Consider the following 17085-nt stretch of genomic DNA (forward strand, 5'->3'; position numbering starts at 1 on the left):
GCTAGCCATAGTATGAATGCTGCAGGTGTGTATGAAACCTGCAATTAAAGATCGAAAGGGAAAATAAACAGGAAAGTGTGACAGGTACAGTTTGAGTTGGAAACACGAGACAAGTTCGTCATTTTCATCTCGTGACTGATATAGGAAGCCCTATGCGGCTATGATACGATATAATATATATGTGTATGTTGGCCCTGTGAGGCGTTGTTGGTATTTCTTGTGTGCAGGTTTTGAGATAGTAAGAAAGACAGAGGAAACTCTGCCAAAATTTTCTTAGAAATAAAAAGAAAATGACATATAAGTTCGTAATATTTTTTGAAAGGTCGTGTCAACAGTAATGATAAGATTTGGCTAAGTTGCGAGTAAGACCGACTTTGAGAGATAAGTTAACCGTTGAATTGATGGTAATAGTGATTATGAGATCGGTATCAATATGGTAAAAGGGGAATGCTAGGGTAATTTGAAAGGGCTTGAGATGCTAAAAGATGATTTAGAAAAGGCTGTAAAATCTTGATAAGGTGTTATATTATGGTATCAACAGAATTGACAAGCAAGGGTAAATTACAACGAGTTTATAGTTAGAAGAAGTAATAATATGATTGAGACAAGAGTACAAAGAAAGAAGAATTGTCACGAATATGAATGTATTGATAAGACAGCTTGTGAGGTATTAAGGATAGGCTTAACCAGAAGGGCCTAGGGGGGGATCATATATAAGCCACCAAGATGACTCATGGATCACCATTTCAACATTCCAATTAGATTGAAAAAGAGAAATTGAAAGGGGGAGGAGAATGAAGCTCTCGGCCATGGCCATTTTTGGCCGAGAATGAGCTCAAGTGAAAGAGGGTTTGGGAAGCTTGAATTCTAAGGAGTTATAAGTGTTCAAAGGAATTGCAACGTGAATTGAATCATTGAAGGTGGCAACGTTAAGGAACCAAGATCATTAAGGTAAGGTTCAATCTTTTTCTACATGTTTTGGAGGTAGTTTAAACTTGTATAATTTGGTAGATGTGTGTTGAATGTAAAGGGTTATGTATGTGGATATTGAAGTGTAGATTGAGCCGAGTAGGGGGCTGTTTTGATTACGAATGGTGAATTGATTTTAAGTAGCATTATGGTTGTTGTTATCATGGGTGATACGGTAAAAATGAAGGAATTAAATGGTTAAAGTTAAAGTTGTGTTATTTTATGGACATGTTGTTATCCTTGTTGAATTGAAAGGATTGAAGGTATGATTATGTTCATATGTTGTTGTTGGTATTTCTGTGATAACATGAGGATAATTGAGAATTCGGGTTAGGCGAATATATAGGAGAAATGCTGCCCGATTTCCGTTAGGTCCTTAACTAATGAAAACCCTAATCAAGAAAGTATAAGTTAAAGAATGAGTCCTATAGGAGATTGGTTACAACTTTATGAGCTAGGAAGTATAGTTTACTAACGATAGCGTTACTTTTATATTAAATAGGCGAAAGGTGCGACGAAGCGAACGAGATTACGATTAACCTTGAACAGGTATGTAAAGCTAAACCTTCTTTCGTTTTGGCATGATCTTTATGAAACAAATAGACGACGTATATATGACTCTAAAGAAGCTCCTATTCTTAGAGCCACTAGGATGGCTAATGTTCTTGATTTCCAGAAACTATTCATTATGTCTTGATACGTGTATATGATTCCAGAAGTTCTATTTTGATATAATCCGTATTGATATTCGAAAGGTACTAGATATGGATATTGTCTTGATTTTCCAAGATGATTCGTTTTGAATATTCTATTGAGTCCTTGAATTCCATAAGCTATTTCATGTTAGCTTGATATGTGCCTATGATTCCCGAAGTTCCATTTGACATAATCCATAATGATATTTGAGTGATACTTGACATGACAGACTCCTTTGCCACTCAAGTGTTAGCTTATTTTACTTATTCTATCGAGCCTCAGATGATCACTTGGTTTGTATATGGTCACTCACTACTCCTCTCGTGCATGCCTCAATATATCTTTCACCGAGTCCCGGGCCGGGTATGTTCTCGTGCACAGTTCACTTCATTGTTCACCGAGTCCCTCACTAGAGGGCCGGGTACGGTATATATATATATATGATGATGACATGATTATGTCACCAAGTCCCATAATGGGCCGGGTATGTTCTCATGCACAGTTCACTGCATTGTTCACCGAGTTCCTCACTAGAGGGCCGGGTACGGTATATGTATATATATGATGATATGATGATGTGATGATATGATGATATGATTATGGCGCCAAGGATGGCATGTGATGACTTTATTCACCGAGTCCCTCACTAGAGGGCCGGGTACGGTATATATATATATATATATATATATATATATATATATATGATGATATGATTTTGTCACCGAGTCCCATAATGGGCCGGGTAGGATATATGATATTGATATGCACGATTTACATTTCATATGGCAAGTGTATTGGTATTTTTAATGTCATACTTGTCTCCTGTGATCTCTATTTCAGTCAGGATCCTTTTTACTGTATTTCATGCTTTATATACTCAGTACATATCTCGTACTGACCCCCTTTCTTCGGGGGGCTGCGTTTCATGCCTGCAGGTACAAATACTCGATTTGGCGATCCTCCAGCTTAGGATTTCCACTCAGCTATCTTGGAGAGCTCCATTGTTCCGGAGCTTGGACTTTTGGTACAATCTTTTGCTGTATATATAAATGTTTATCCAGGGGTACGACGGGGCCCTGTCCCGTCGTATTTCTCTATCGATACTCTTAGAGGTCTGTAGAAAAATGTGTGGGTTATGTATAAGTTTTGTTCAGCCGTGTCTATATGGCTTACGTATGGTATTGACATGTTGTGATAGCCTTGTCGGCTTATGTATAGTATTCACATGTTGCGATAGCCTTGTCGGCTTATGTATAGTAGTCACATGTTGTGATAGCCTTGTTGGCTTATATATGGTATTGACATGTTGTGGCAGCCTTGTCGGCTTGAATTTTATAATGATATATAGTGGCAGCCTTGTCGGCTTGCGTATTTTATTACGATGTGATTGGTTGTGACTCTTCAGGAGACAGATTATCATGATATGTGACATTGTGAACGTTTGGATCTTTGTCAATTCCTATATTGTCTATAGTGTCAACCTGACTATGTTTAACAGGTACGTATACGAGTGTCCATCTCGGGCACTGGTCATGGCCACGGGGTTGGTTCGTGACAGATGTGGTACAAGTTTAACATTTATCCATAACATTAAATATATATCCACAAATTGCTATTTAATTATTTTATTTCCAACATTGAACCAATTACATCTGCAATTAATTTCTTGATCTCAATTCACTTAAACATGAACTACTTTTGACACACTTCATATACTCATTATCCTAATCATGTCGTATAACATAATTTCCGTCCATAACAACGTTTACATAACCCACAAAACAGTCCAATAAACAGTCCGTGAGCCAACAACAACATCAAATATAATTTACGGTATAATTTTCGTATTTCTCGTCCCACGATTTAACTAGGATTTCAATGAATTTAAATATACTTTGAAGAGGATAATTCTTACCTTATAACTCTTTGTAGTAGTTAAAATGAAAATTGAATAAAAGAGGAACACACCACCACTTCGTTTGTCTCCAGCAAACATATCAAGCACTCTGTCTGAATTTACCTCTTAATATCCAATTTGTAAGAGCGAAAACGTGACCTCTCAGCCCCTTTTAAGCATCAGCACCCCCATTTTAGTTACATCTCAATCATATATATATACATAGATAAATTTGCAATTGACACCTAGGTGTATGTCACACCTCGTAAATTTCCCCGTGAATGTACAACGAATAGACTAACGAAGAATACAAGTATACGATGTTTTAGTGAGAAGGGAACGACATTTGACGACCCTAAGTAAGATTTCAAAGGCGATGGGAACAAGGGATAAGGTTATGCTCCACAATGACTAATTATTGGTTCTGAAGACGTGAAAGTTGCAGATTCGCACTTTGGCCCAGTTGGTCGTAAAGTCAAATACGGACCGTAAAGTAGTATACGGCCCGTAAACCACCATGTCGTATTCCAACATACAAAACTTCAACTTTCTGCCAAATGTTCAAATGGTTAAATACGACTTGGAATACGACCCGTAAATCGAAATACGGACCGTAAACTGCAATCGTAAATCGCCATGATCCTCAGCTTACCTTTCTGGTTTTGATATGCTTAAATACGACCACGATATACGGCCCGTAAACTGGGTTTACGACCACTGTGCACTTCAGTCACTGTTCATTCCGGATTAGATTTTAAGTCATTAAAAAGAGACCTAACCTCATCCAATTCATTTCAATTCCACGATATTTCTCTCAAGAAACCTCTAGGATACTCTCTACTCTTCATCACAAGAAAACCAAAGGATATTAGTGATCCACTACATGAAACTCACGAAATCATGTGTAAGAATCACACTGTAGTTCATCTTTCTCAAGAAAACCCAAAGGGAGTGAAGTAGGGCTTTGGTGCTAAAGGAGTAATTCCATTCAAGTCTTGTTCAACCATCATCTAAGGTAAGTTTCATGACTAAAACATGTTGTTTAAGGTATTGGAAGGATAAGATACTTGAATTATTAAACGACATAGGAAATGGGTCATTAAGGGGTGAATAGTGTCATGTTTGGAAGGTAGTTGGATTGAATCATAAATGTTGGGGTATTGTGATTATGAATACATTATAAATGACATTTAGGCTATGAAATAATTACTAGATATGAGGAAGCGCGATAGTAAGCTATAACCATAACTGTGGAGAAATTGAAGAGAAATGGTGGATTGTGGTCAATTTATATGAATGATGATTGTTGATTGTAATATTGTGAATGTTGTTGTGAGCGTTTGGGAATTGATATAGACTATGAGAAAAGTAGTATAACCAAAGGAAGTTCCGCCCAATTTTCGATAGAAATAGTAGTACGTTCTTATAGTCGATTAACTAACATAAATGCGAATTCTCTTTGAAGGTAGAAACGCGATATCGAAGGAGAACAAGCGAACGATAGCTTAGTTAAACGTCAAAGGTATGCGAGGATAGTCCCTTCTTTCTAATGGCATGAATCTTCTAGCATGAATTTCCTTCCTCTTCATGAGTTCCTATATTCCGGAAAGCTAAAAGCCTATATCTATGAATGATAACATAAGATAAGAAATATGATATGATGATCCTAAAATGGCATGATGATATTTATTGCTCACACTCACCTTCTACGTCAGTTCCTTCAAGGTGAGGCAGGATGTCGATAATTGCTCCATAATGAAATAGGGGGAAATCACGACCTTACGTCACCCCGATAAAGTAAAGTTGTTTATAAACCTTATGCATGTATTATGATAAGTATGTTACTATAAGCATATTATGATGAGTATGTATGATGATGATATAACTGTTATACCCCGCATTTTCAGAGCCTGAGCGTGACACGTACTTCCTCAGACATTGACAATCACGTTGTTACTACATAATTTAAACTCACGTTGATAGTATTATATTTCGTATTTTTGCACGTCGGATTAGTCGTAAGCGGAGGTGGGGCCCACACATCGAGATTTATTTTAGGAACACGTGACAGGTTATATGAACCACATATGTGAATTTAAGCACAACTCAAGAGAACCCATGAGCCAAATCAAAGTGGAAGCCCTCCAAACAAATATTTTTAAGTTACGTTTTTGGGTGATCTGACTTCGGGAGGCCATAACCCCATCAGTGTTTGGGAATTTGGGAAAGCTCCCAGAATGAAAGTTTTAGATAATTTAATTATATTTCCAACCATAGGTAGTGGGTCCACAGGCGACGTCGGGATAAGGAGATATGGACTTTTTAAGGAAGAAAGGTCAGTGGGTTAGGCCCAATCCGGGCCCAACCGGGTTAGGCCCATGACCCATGCCTATTTAAATGAGATTTCAGCCCTTTCTCCTCATTTTTCAGACCAAAACACCCAGAAAATTCTGGAGAGAGAGAGAGAGAGAGAGAAAAAGAGTCTTGGAGAAGAAAAAACAATTTTGATCGAAATCTGAGCCCCGAATCCTGAAGCTCATGAAGAGAAAAGTGTTGTACGTCGCATTGTCTTCAATTTGAACTAAAAGTCAACCAACAAGAAGAGGTTGGACATGGTGGCTGCATACTGGAGGTAAGATTAAGGTTCCTTTTCATTGCTAGCAAGTTTATTTAGAGTTTTAACGAACTAGAACGGAGAAAATAGTGTGATAAATTCGTTTATCGGTGTGGTTGGATTATGGTTTGAGGCGTGCGGAGAATTTTGGATAAAATGTATATTTATTTATTTAACTTGTAGGATGCAAGTATTGATGTTATTGGTATTAACTTCGACGTCTTTGCGGAAATAAAATTATGAAATAGCTATATCGCAAATTTGGTTGGTTGAAAAATTTAGAAAACAGTGTGCGGGCTATTTTATGGCATACGTCGGTATTGGAAATGATGTTAATATTATTGGTATTGTTGTTGATGTTGTTGGTTGTTGAGTTGGAATCTCGGGCTAGGCATATAAACAAGGGATGTGCTGCCCGATTTTCGGAATAATATAAAAGTGTTTAAATTGAAACTTGGGATTGTATGTGACTAAATTGAATGTAAATGAAATGTCGTCGGATTATGTAAAAGGAGTTACTAATGTTAGAATGCATTTTGAATTAATTGTTGAAGTTGTTAGTGTGTTTGTTCGTATTGTTGTTGATAATTTGGCCGAGTTGAATTCTCGATTGTTGTTGATAATTTGGCCGAGTTGGATTCTCGGGGTTGGTTGTATTTACAGGGGAAATGCTGCCGAAATTTCTGTAAATGAAGTGCTAGTTTAGGATTGGATTTCTAAGTATCTATAGCTAATGTTGGTATCTATTAATATTGTTGTAGATCTTGCGAAAGCCAAAGACTTAAATTCGGATTAGCTTAGGAAGCGGGAAAAGTATGTAAGGCTTACCCTTTCTTTCTTTTGGCATGATCTTTGTGAAACCAACATGACAAAGTATATGTATGCGTATCTTTATTTGTGAAACTCCCATTCTTAGAGCCACTAGGATGGCTAACGTTCTTGATTTCCATAAGCTGTTTCATATGGTCTTGATGCGTACCTATGATGTCCGAAGTTCGGTTGATATGTTTCCTAATGGCATTCGAGAGATAATTGATATGACTAATGTCTTGGTTTTCAAATGATAACACGTTTGATTATTCCATCGAGTCTTTGATACATTTTGATACATACATATGCTTCCAAAAGCTCTATCTGATTTAATCCATAATGATATTCGAAAGGCACCTAACATGATTGTTTCTTTGATTTTCCAAAAATGGCTTCTGAAACGTTCGTAGAAGGTTCTGTACTTCAAACGCTCATAACTTTCTTATACTAAGTCGGATTGACCCGAAACTTGTTTCTGAGCCTTCAGGTGTCGGTGAGTATACTTGTCCATCGTGTCTCAGAGTTGATTTATATGCATATGGTTTCTCACTACTCTGCTCGTGCATACTACTATTATATCGTTCGCCGAGCCTTAGGCCGGTTGTGTCATTGTGCGCACTATGTTATACTCGGCACTAACATATTATGTTATATATGGATCGGACTGTACGTTTCTCTGCACTAATATAATATATGTATATGGATCGGGCTGCACGTTCCGCAGCAATATAATATATGTATATGGATCGGGCTGCACGTTCCGCAACAATATAATATATGTATATGGATCGAGCTGCACGTTCCGCAGCAATATAATATATATGTATATGGTTCGGGCTGCACGTTCTGCAACAATATTATATATAAATGGATCGGGCTGCACGTTCCACAGCAATATAGTATATATATATATGGATCTGGCTACACGTTCCGCAGCACTAAGCATGCATGGTGTGTGTTTTGAAAGTAAGCATTGTGGCACTCTGGATGATCTACTTATTTTCTGTACTCTTTCTGACATATGACATCGATATATATGATTTGCGTTCGGAAGATAAGCACTCTGGTATTCTGGCTAATGTACTTACCTTTTGTACTGCTTGTTTCGATTATGGTTCTGTTTTCTGTATTCTATGCCTTACATGCTCAGTACATATTCCGCACTGACCCCTTTTCTTCGGGGGCTGCGTTTCATGCCACACAGTTACACCCAGATGAGTAAAGGACATTGTTAGAAGTGGCTTCAGTTGGATTGGCGAGCTCCACTTCCTTTCGGAGTGTTGCCGAGTCAGAGTACATATGCTATGATTTCCGATTAATGTTAGAGACTTTGCAGACAGAGTCGTGGGTATAGAATGTCAGACTTGTAAGCGGCTTCACCAACCGATGTGTCTTTATATATTATGTTACAGATTCCATATGATTACAGATTTTGTTGATTTGAGAAGGATAAAAAGAATGTTTCTGAAAGCTGTACTATGTATTTCATCCTTATTTGATTTAAAAGTCCAAAAATATTATGTGTGTACTAAGGGTCAGAGGGTTCGCTCGGCCCTAAGTAAGGGTCGGGTGCCCATCACACCCCAGGGAGATTAGGGTGTGACAAAGTGGTATCAGAGCAGGTTGTCCTAGGGGTTGTCTGCAAAGTCGTGTCCAGTAGAGTCCTGTTTATGGGTGTGAAGCCGGCCACATTTATAAACAGGAGGTTGCAGGGCATCTAGGGGTTGTTGACCTTCTTTCTGTCTTAGACCGTGCGATAGAGCCAAGTCAAAGGAAATGAGATTCCTTATATAAGCCTTACATACGACGGAAGAAAGTGAGTGGCGATATGGAAAGTCACAGGGGTAAATATTGATATTTTGTTCTTTTACCTGAAATTAGAAGCTCTGGATGGCTGGAATGTGTTATATAGCCGTATGCTCTGTGAGGCATTGCTTATATTTGCTGCGTACATATTTTGAATAGTAATAATTGTAAAGGAGACCCGGTCAGAATTCTTCAAAAGCAGGCCATTTGACTAGGTACACCTAGCAGGAGGAAGCGTGGAAAGGAAATATTGTAAATGGACAATAAGTGGGATGAGTTGTTTCAGAAAGGTTATGGATTGGGCATGGCATGAAGAATAATAGCGGGAAAGACGATTAGCAGTCCAGAGGATTAAAATGGATAATATTCGAGGTTTGGTAAGAACAAGGTCTGCTGGAGGATTCAGAGAAAGCTGACAATCAGTTTTGCTGTAGATTATTATGTAAGGATGGTGAGTGGAAATCCAAACAGACTGATACCCGAAGTATTCATAAGTAACGGCGACGAAGGTATGTTCCCCACCATCAGGAATCTGGAAATCTGGGATAAAAGGTAACCATACTCACAGGTGAAAGGTGAATATTGAGGATTGAAAAGGGTAAAATAGTAATTGTAAAGGGAAGGACGTGTTACGAAAATGTCTCGAAATCTGTAAGACTTCGACTTGCTACAGATTATGTAATGAAGGTCATGCGGCGAAGTAGACGCGATTATATCAGCATTAAGGCACTGGATTTCATCAAAGTTTCGAGGTTAAGCGTGCTAAGGTGGGAGAAATCTTAGGATGAGTGACCTCCTGGGAAGTGTGCAAGAAATTCTATAAATCTAGGCATAAGAGGCAAATGAAAAATTAGGATAGCCTAAGGGAAATTAGAGTATATGGGATGGTTGGAGACCATAAGAGGCCACATAGGACGAGACAGGCTAGACTGGAGAAGAGACAGAAAGTGCGTCACAGCTCTGGGATTTGGACAGGCTTGAATAGTGTTTGGAAGTATTTTGTGGGCTAGTTAATAGTAATTATATATATATGTGAATGCGTGTGATATCCCACATGTGAATGTATCGGTGGGCATGTGATGTGTGTCCCAGCGACCGCTACTACGGTATGGAAGGCCTCAATCGAGCAAGGGTACCGAAGTTCAAGTGACAGCAAAAATAGATGGTACAAGTGTTACAAAGTAAGCTGATGTTATTTTCACTACAGGTTGAGATTGGAAGATTCTAATACAACGATATTTGGAAAAGAAAGAAAGTGAGTAAATGGAAGGCCAAAATGTCGGAAGAAAGAGACCAAAATGTCGGAAAAAAGTGAAAGGTAAGAAGCCTCAGTGAGTGAAGCCCCAGAGAGAAACTATCGGCAAAGTACGAGATTACTTGGGTAAAAACTCAACGATAGGCACGTGAAAAGGATAAAGTTTGGTAATATGGAAAAAAGGAGGAATGTGTGAGGTTCGAGAATCGATTCCAATAAGTAGGGCTACAGGAATAGTGACCACGACAAGGAATGTATAGTAAGAGAAAGAATACTCAGGCTTTGTGACGATGTTAGAAGATTTCGGCCCTTGAAAGGTATATAAAGGAATAAATGTGTAGCCATATTAATGTGGTTGCCTCGTACATGGAGGAGCACTCCAAAAGGATAATTTAAGAATAGAACGGATTTGCGAGTTTAAAGTAAAAATTTCACGAACTTCGGAACCGATGCCACCAATGGCAAAAGAAGAAAAGTGCTCGAGGAAGAAGAAAACCCAAGAAGGGTTAAGGATGATGGGTCGATACTGTTGATTTGGAAATTAAAGGTGTGGAGCAACAATTCATGTGAGTCTGAAAGATTTGATAGAGGAAATGGAACGAAATGCAAGGAACGTGCATGGGAGACCGCTCGGTCATAGCATTATAAATAACAGTTAAAGATTCGATGAGTGAGGATAAAGAGAGTGTCAGCTGTAAGGATTCTGTACTGCGAGCAAAAGTAGCGGGACGCTTGGGAAATATGGACGCACAGCTGCAACACAAACGCGTAATTAATGGAGAACTATGAGTATGTGAGTTAAATGGTTGAAAGGATTAATAGTGGATGAAAGAGTATGGAAGTGTGAACAAAATGATTATATAGACAGGAAATGAAAGGAAAACTTATGATAAGAAATTTTCGATATGGTATGCACAGAGTTGGAAAGAAAGATGAGGAGTAAGATATAAACGAAGATTTCACAAAAGGACTATTGGCGTATAAGGAACCCCTTATAAAGGGGGGGGGGGGGGGGGAGAATATATTACCTTAGGCTGTAAAGGAATCGCAACACTTTTAGGCTACAGATGAGGAGAACTTATTAGCTCGGGGCCAGAGTTCAAAACATAACGGCATATCAAGAGAATACATGGAAGAAAGAACGCAGTGCCTATGAATGAAATAAAAGAGTTCATCCGATACTAGAAATTAGTTCATGGACCTTTAGTTATACGGAACATGAGAATATAAGCTATGAAATTATGTGAATCATCGATGTGAATCGATGAAAGGAATAGTGTGATTGAAGGGTGTCTTTTAAGATTGGACTGAAAATAATTCGTGAAGAATAAAAGGAATTGAACGATATTCCAATGAAGGGGGCAAAGATTGACGAGATATTGGAATAACTACGATGCTGATTATGGTATGATCGCCCAGTAAAGGGAGGCTACAAAATAGTGTGAGCTGGACGACTAAATAATCAAGCTGTAGAAAATAAACGCCATAGTGTATCGATTATGATCGCATTAAAGGAAGGATGATCCGATAATGGCATGTGTCCGAGAAGGGGATTATGGACAGAGTATGAAATTGGTTTAAACATTCGAGGAGGAATGTTCCAAAGGGGGGAAGGATGTTATACCCCGCATTTTCAGAGCCTTAGCGTGACACGTGCTTCCTCAGATATTGACAATCACGTTGTTACTACATAATTTAAACTCACATTGATAGTATTATATTTCGTATTTTTGCACGTCGGATTAGTCGTAAGCGGAGGTGGGGCCCACACATCGAGATTTTTTTTAGGAACACGTGACAAGTTATATGAACCACATATGTGAATTTAAGCACAACTCAAGAAGAACCCATGAGCCAAATCAAAGTGGAAGCCCTCCAAACAAATATTTTTAAGTTACGTTTTTGGGTGATCTGACTTCGGGAGGCCATAACCCCATCAGTGTTTGGGAATTTGGGAAAGCTCCCAGAATGAAAGTTGTAGAAAATTGAATTATATTTCCAACCATAGGTCGTGGGTCCACAGGCGACGACGGGATAAGGAGATATGGACTTTTTAAGGAAGAAAGGTCAGTGGGCTAGGCCCAATCCGGGCCCAACAGGGTTAGGCCCATGACCCAAGCCTATTTAAATGAGATTTCAGCCCTTTATCCTCATTTTTCAGACCAAAACACCCAGAAAATTCTGGAGAGAGAGATAAAAAGAGTCTTGGAGAAGAAAAAACAATTTTGATCGAAATCTGAGCCCCGAATCCCGAAGCTCATGAAGAGAAAAGTGTTGTACATCGCGTTGTCTTCAATTTGAACTAAAAGTCAACCAAAAAGAATAGGGTGGACATGGTGGCTGCACACTGGAGGTAAGATTAAGGTTCCTTTCATTTCTAGCATGTTTATTTAGAGTTTTAACGAACTAGAACGGAGAAAATAGTGTGATAAATTCGTTTATCGGTGTGGTTGGATTATGGTTTGAGGCGTGAGGAGAATTTTGGATAAAATGTATATTTATTTATTTATCTTGTAGGATGTAAGTATTGATGTTATTGGTATTAACTTCAACGTCTTTGCGAAATAAAATTATGAAACTGATGTATCGCAAATTTGGTTAGTTGAAATATTTAGAAAATAGTGTGCGGGCTGTTTTATGGCATACGTCGGTATTGGAAATGATGTTAATATTATTGGTATTGTTGTTGATGTTGTTGGTTGTTGAGTTTGAATCTCGGGCTAGGCATATAAACAAGGGAGGTGTTGCCCGATTTTCGGTAGACTATAAAAGAGTTTAAATTGAAACTTGGGATTGTATGTGACTAAATTGAATGTAAATGAAATGTCGTCGGATTATGTAAAAGGAGTTACTAACGTTAGAATGCATTTTGAATTAATTGTTGAAGTTGTTAGTGTGGTTTTTCGTATTGTTGTTGATAATTTGGCCGAGTTGAATTCTCGGATTGTTGTTGATAATTTGGCCGAGTTGGATTCTCGGGGTTGGTTGTATTTATAGGGGAAATGCTACCGAAATTTCTGTAAATGAAGTGCTAGTTTAGGATTGGATTTCTAAGTATCTATAGCTAATGTTGGTATCTATTAATATTGTTGTAGATCTGGCGAAAGCCAAAGACTTAAGTTCGGATTAGCTTAGGAAGCGGGCAAGGTATGTAAGGCTTACCCTTTCTTTCTTTTGGCATGATCTTTGTGAAACCAACATGACAAAGTATATGTATGTGTATCTTGATTTGTGAAACTCCCATTCTTAGAGCCACTAGGATGGCTAACGTTGTTGATTTCCATAAGCTGTTTCATATGGTCTTGATGCGTACCTATGATGTCCGAAGTTCGGTTGATATGTTTCCGAATGGCATTCGAGATATAATTGATATGACTAATGTCTTGGTTTTCAAATGATAGCACGTTTGATTATTCCATCGAGTCTTTGATACATTTTTAGACATACATATGGTTCCAAAAGCTCTATCTGATTTGATCCATAACGATATTCGAAAGGTACCTAACATGATTGTTGCTTTGATTTTCCAAAAATGGCTTCTGAAACGTTCGTAGAAGGTTCTGTACTACAAACGCTCATAACTTTCTTATACTAAGTCGGATTGACCCGAAACGTGTTTCTGAGCCTTCAGGTGTCGGTGAGTATACTTGTCCATCGGGTCTCAGAGTTGATTTATATGCATATGGTTTCTCACTACTCTGCTCGTGCATACTACTATTATATCGTTCGCCGAGCCTTAGGCCGGTTGTGTCATTGTGCGCACTATGTTATACTCGGCACTAACATATTATGTTATATATGGATCGGACTGTACGTTCCTCTGCACTAATATAATATATGTATATGGATCGGGCTGCACGTTCCGCAGCAATATAATATATGTATATGGATCAGGCTGCACGTTCCGCAGCAATATAATATATGTATCTGGATCGGGCTGCACGTTCCGCAGCAATATAATATATATGTATATGGATCGGGCTGCACGTTCCGCAACAATATAATATATAAATGGATCGGGCTGCACGTTCCGCAGCAATATAGTATATATATATGGATCGGGCTGCAAGTTCCGCAGCACTAAGCATGCATGGTCTGTGTTTGGAAAGTAAGCATTGTGGCACTCTGGATGATCTACTTATTTTCTGTACACTTTCTGACATATGACATCGGTATACATGATTTGCGTTCGGAAGATAAGCACTCTGGTATTCTGGCTAATGTACTTACCTTTTGTACTGCTTGTTTCGATTATGGTTCTGTTTGCTGTATTCTATACCTTACATGCTCAGTACATATTCCGCACTGACCCCTTTTCTTCGGGGGCTGCGTTTCATGCCACACAGTTACAGCCAGATGAGTAAAGGACATTGCTAGAAGTGGCTTCAGCTGGATTGGCGAGCTCCACTTCCTTTCGGAGTGTTGCCGAGTCAGAGTACATATGCTATGATTTCTGATTAATGTTAGAGACTTTGCAGACAGAGTCGTGGGTATAGAATGTCAGACTTGTAAGCGGCTTCACCAACCGATGTGTCTTTATATATTATGTTACAGATTCCATATGATTACAGATTTTGTTGATTTGAGAAGGATAAAAAGAATGTTTCTGAAAGCTGTACTATGTATTTCATCCTTATTTGATTTAAAAGTCCAAAAATATTATGTGTGTACTAAGGGTCAGAGTGTTCGCTCGGCCCTAAGTAAGGGTCGAGTGCCCATCACACCCCAGGGAGATTAGGGTATGAAAATAACACCGCGCCTAGTTGGCCGGGCAGTCGCCGCTAAGGCGAGCAGCTATACGATACACCATGGCCAAATGGCATCGGCAAACACCACTAGTAGGCGGCATGAGATGATACCCCGGACGCGGGAGGCCTGGACGAAGGCTAATGTTATGATTATAACACCGATCCGATATGGACGGGCAGCTTATACATTACTACACCGCACCTATATGAGCGGGCAGCTTATACATTATGCATACATGATATGATGGCGAGTATGAGTAAGACAGCATGGCTTAATTGTTTTATACATGATAGTTAGATATAGATGTTCCATATTGATATTTCCTTTATGTCATTGTTCTATTTCATTGTGTATGCCTCTCATACTCAGTACAATATTCGTACCGACGTCTGTTTTCTTTGGACGCTGTGATCATGCCCACAGGTAGACAGGGAGGAGAGCTCGTCCCAGACCAGCAGTAGCCGTCAGCTGATTGAAACCACTCCTTTGTTCGGAAGTGCTTATGACGATTCTTTTGTGTATATTCATGTATATGTATTTTTGGTCATGACGGGGTCTTGTCCCGTCTTTATGCTTAGCACTCCAGTAGAGGCTCGTAGATGCGCAGTGTGGGTTAGATGGTCTCACGAGATGCTATTATATGTATATATTATTTTTATGGTCGAGAGGCAAATGTATTTAAAAAGTATTTATGTTTCCATATAAAAATATAATTTTCCTAAAATTTGAGTATAAAGCTGATAAAAGACCATTAAATAAGTAAGATGAGTAGTAGCACGAGTGGTGCTCGGTGGCTAGCCCTGGGTACCCGTCACGGCCCCTAGCCGGGTCGTGACAAAAGGGGTATCAGAGCGGTTCAGTCCTAGGAACTGTCTACGAGCCGTGTCTAGTAGAGTCTTGTTTATGGTGTGTTGCGCGCCACATCAATAAACAAGAGACTACAGGCATTTAAGAAAAATGACCATCCTTCTTCTTATGAAATCGTGCGATAGAGCCATGTATAAGACTTTATCCTCCCTAATAGTGGGTTGTGTTTTCAGAATGCCGCCAAAGGGAAAGGCTATAGCTGCCCAGAAGGGCAAGACTATGGCTAAGAGGCAGGTAGAAAGAGAGCCTCCGATGAATACAGAAGAAGGCGAATCACATAATGAGGCCTTGTCTAATACTTCTTCTACCCCACCTAATGTGGAAGAACAAGGAGGAGCTCCAGCTCCAATTCCTCCACCGGTCGCTTCAGGTCAACAAATGACTTAGGCCATTCATTTATTGACACAATTGGTCGCTGTACAGGCACAACGACAAAATGCAAGTTCAAGTGATCGGGCAGCAAGTACCAAAGCCCGTGATTTCATGAGTCTAAATCCTCCGAAGTTCTTCGGATCAAAGCCGGATGAAGACCTACAAGGTTTCATAGATGAGGTGCTGAGGACATTGAAGATTGTCCATGCCTCTGAAACTGAATTCGTGGAGTTGGCATCTTATAGACTCTGGGATGTGGTTGTTTTGTGGTACAACAACTGGGTATTATCAAGAGGAGAGAATGCGCCTCTTTCGGTTTGGCAAGAATTCGTGGATGCATTTATTCTTCACTATTTGCCACCCGAGGTCAGCCGACCTAGAGCGGACAGGTTTCTAAATCTGATGCAAGGAAATATGAGTGCCCGAGAGTATAGCATGCAATTTAATTCTGTGGCTAGATATGCCCCGGCTATTGTGGCCGACATGGGAGATCGGGTACATAGATTTGCAAGTGGCCTAGGGTCACATTTATTCAGAGATTGTTGATGGCTTCCTTACAAGACGGGATGGATATTACCCGATTACAGGCCCATGCTCAGAATTTAGAGGGGCGACAACAATCACCAAAAAATGACCGTGATAACGAAAAACGGCAAGGCAAGAGGGATAGATCTATGGGAGCAGGTAGTGGTTATAGAGGGGGATCAAGGCAGACATATTCTGGTTATTCAGGCCAGTCGGTGAACAGTGCACCTCCCCGAGTTGCAGGTAGGAGATTTGATCGCTCCTTCCGCTCAGGACAGGGTCAGAGCTCGAGGGCCCCTGATTCCCAAATCAGGGAAGATTATAGCCAGAGGAGACCCCCAGTACCGCGATGCAGCCAGTGCGGTAGATTGCATTCCGAACAGTGTCGCCAGGGTTCGGACGCTTGTTATACTTGTGGCCAGGTGGGGCACATGATGAGAGATTTCTCGTCGATGAGTGGCAGAGTTGGAGTTCCGCCTACAGGCTCAGCAGCTGGTTCTTCCTCAGCACACCCGGCAGGACAGA

Source organism: Lycium barbarum, chromosome 8, assembly GCF_019175385.1.
Source record: "Lycium barbarum isolate Lr01 chromosome 8, ASM1917538v2, whole genome shotgun sequence".
In the NCBI taxonomy this organism is placed as follows: Eukaryota; Viridiplantae; Streptophyta; class Magnoliopsida; order Solanales; family Solanaceae; genus Lycium; species Lycium barbarum.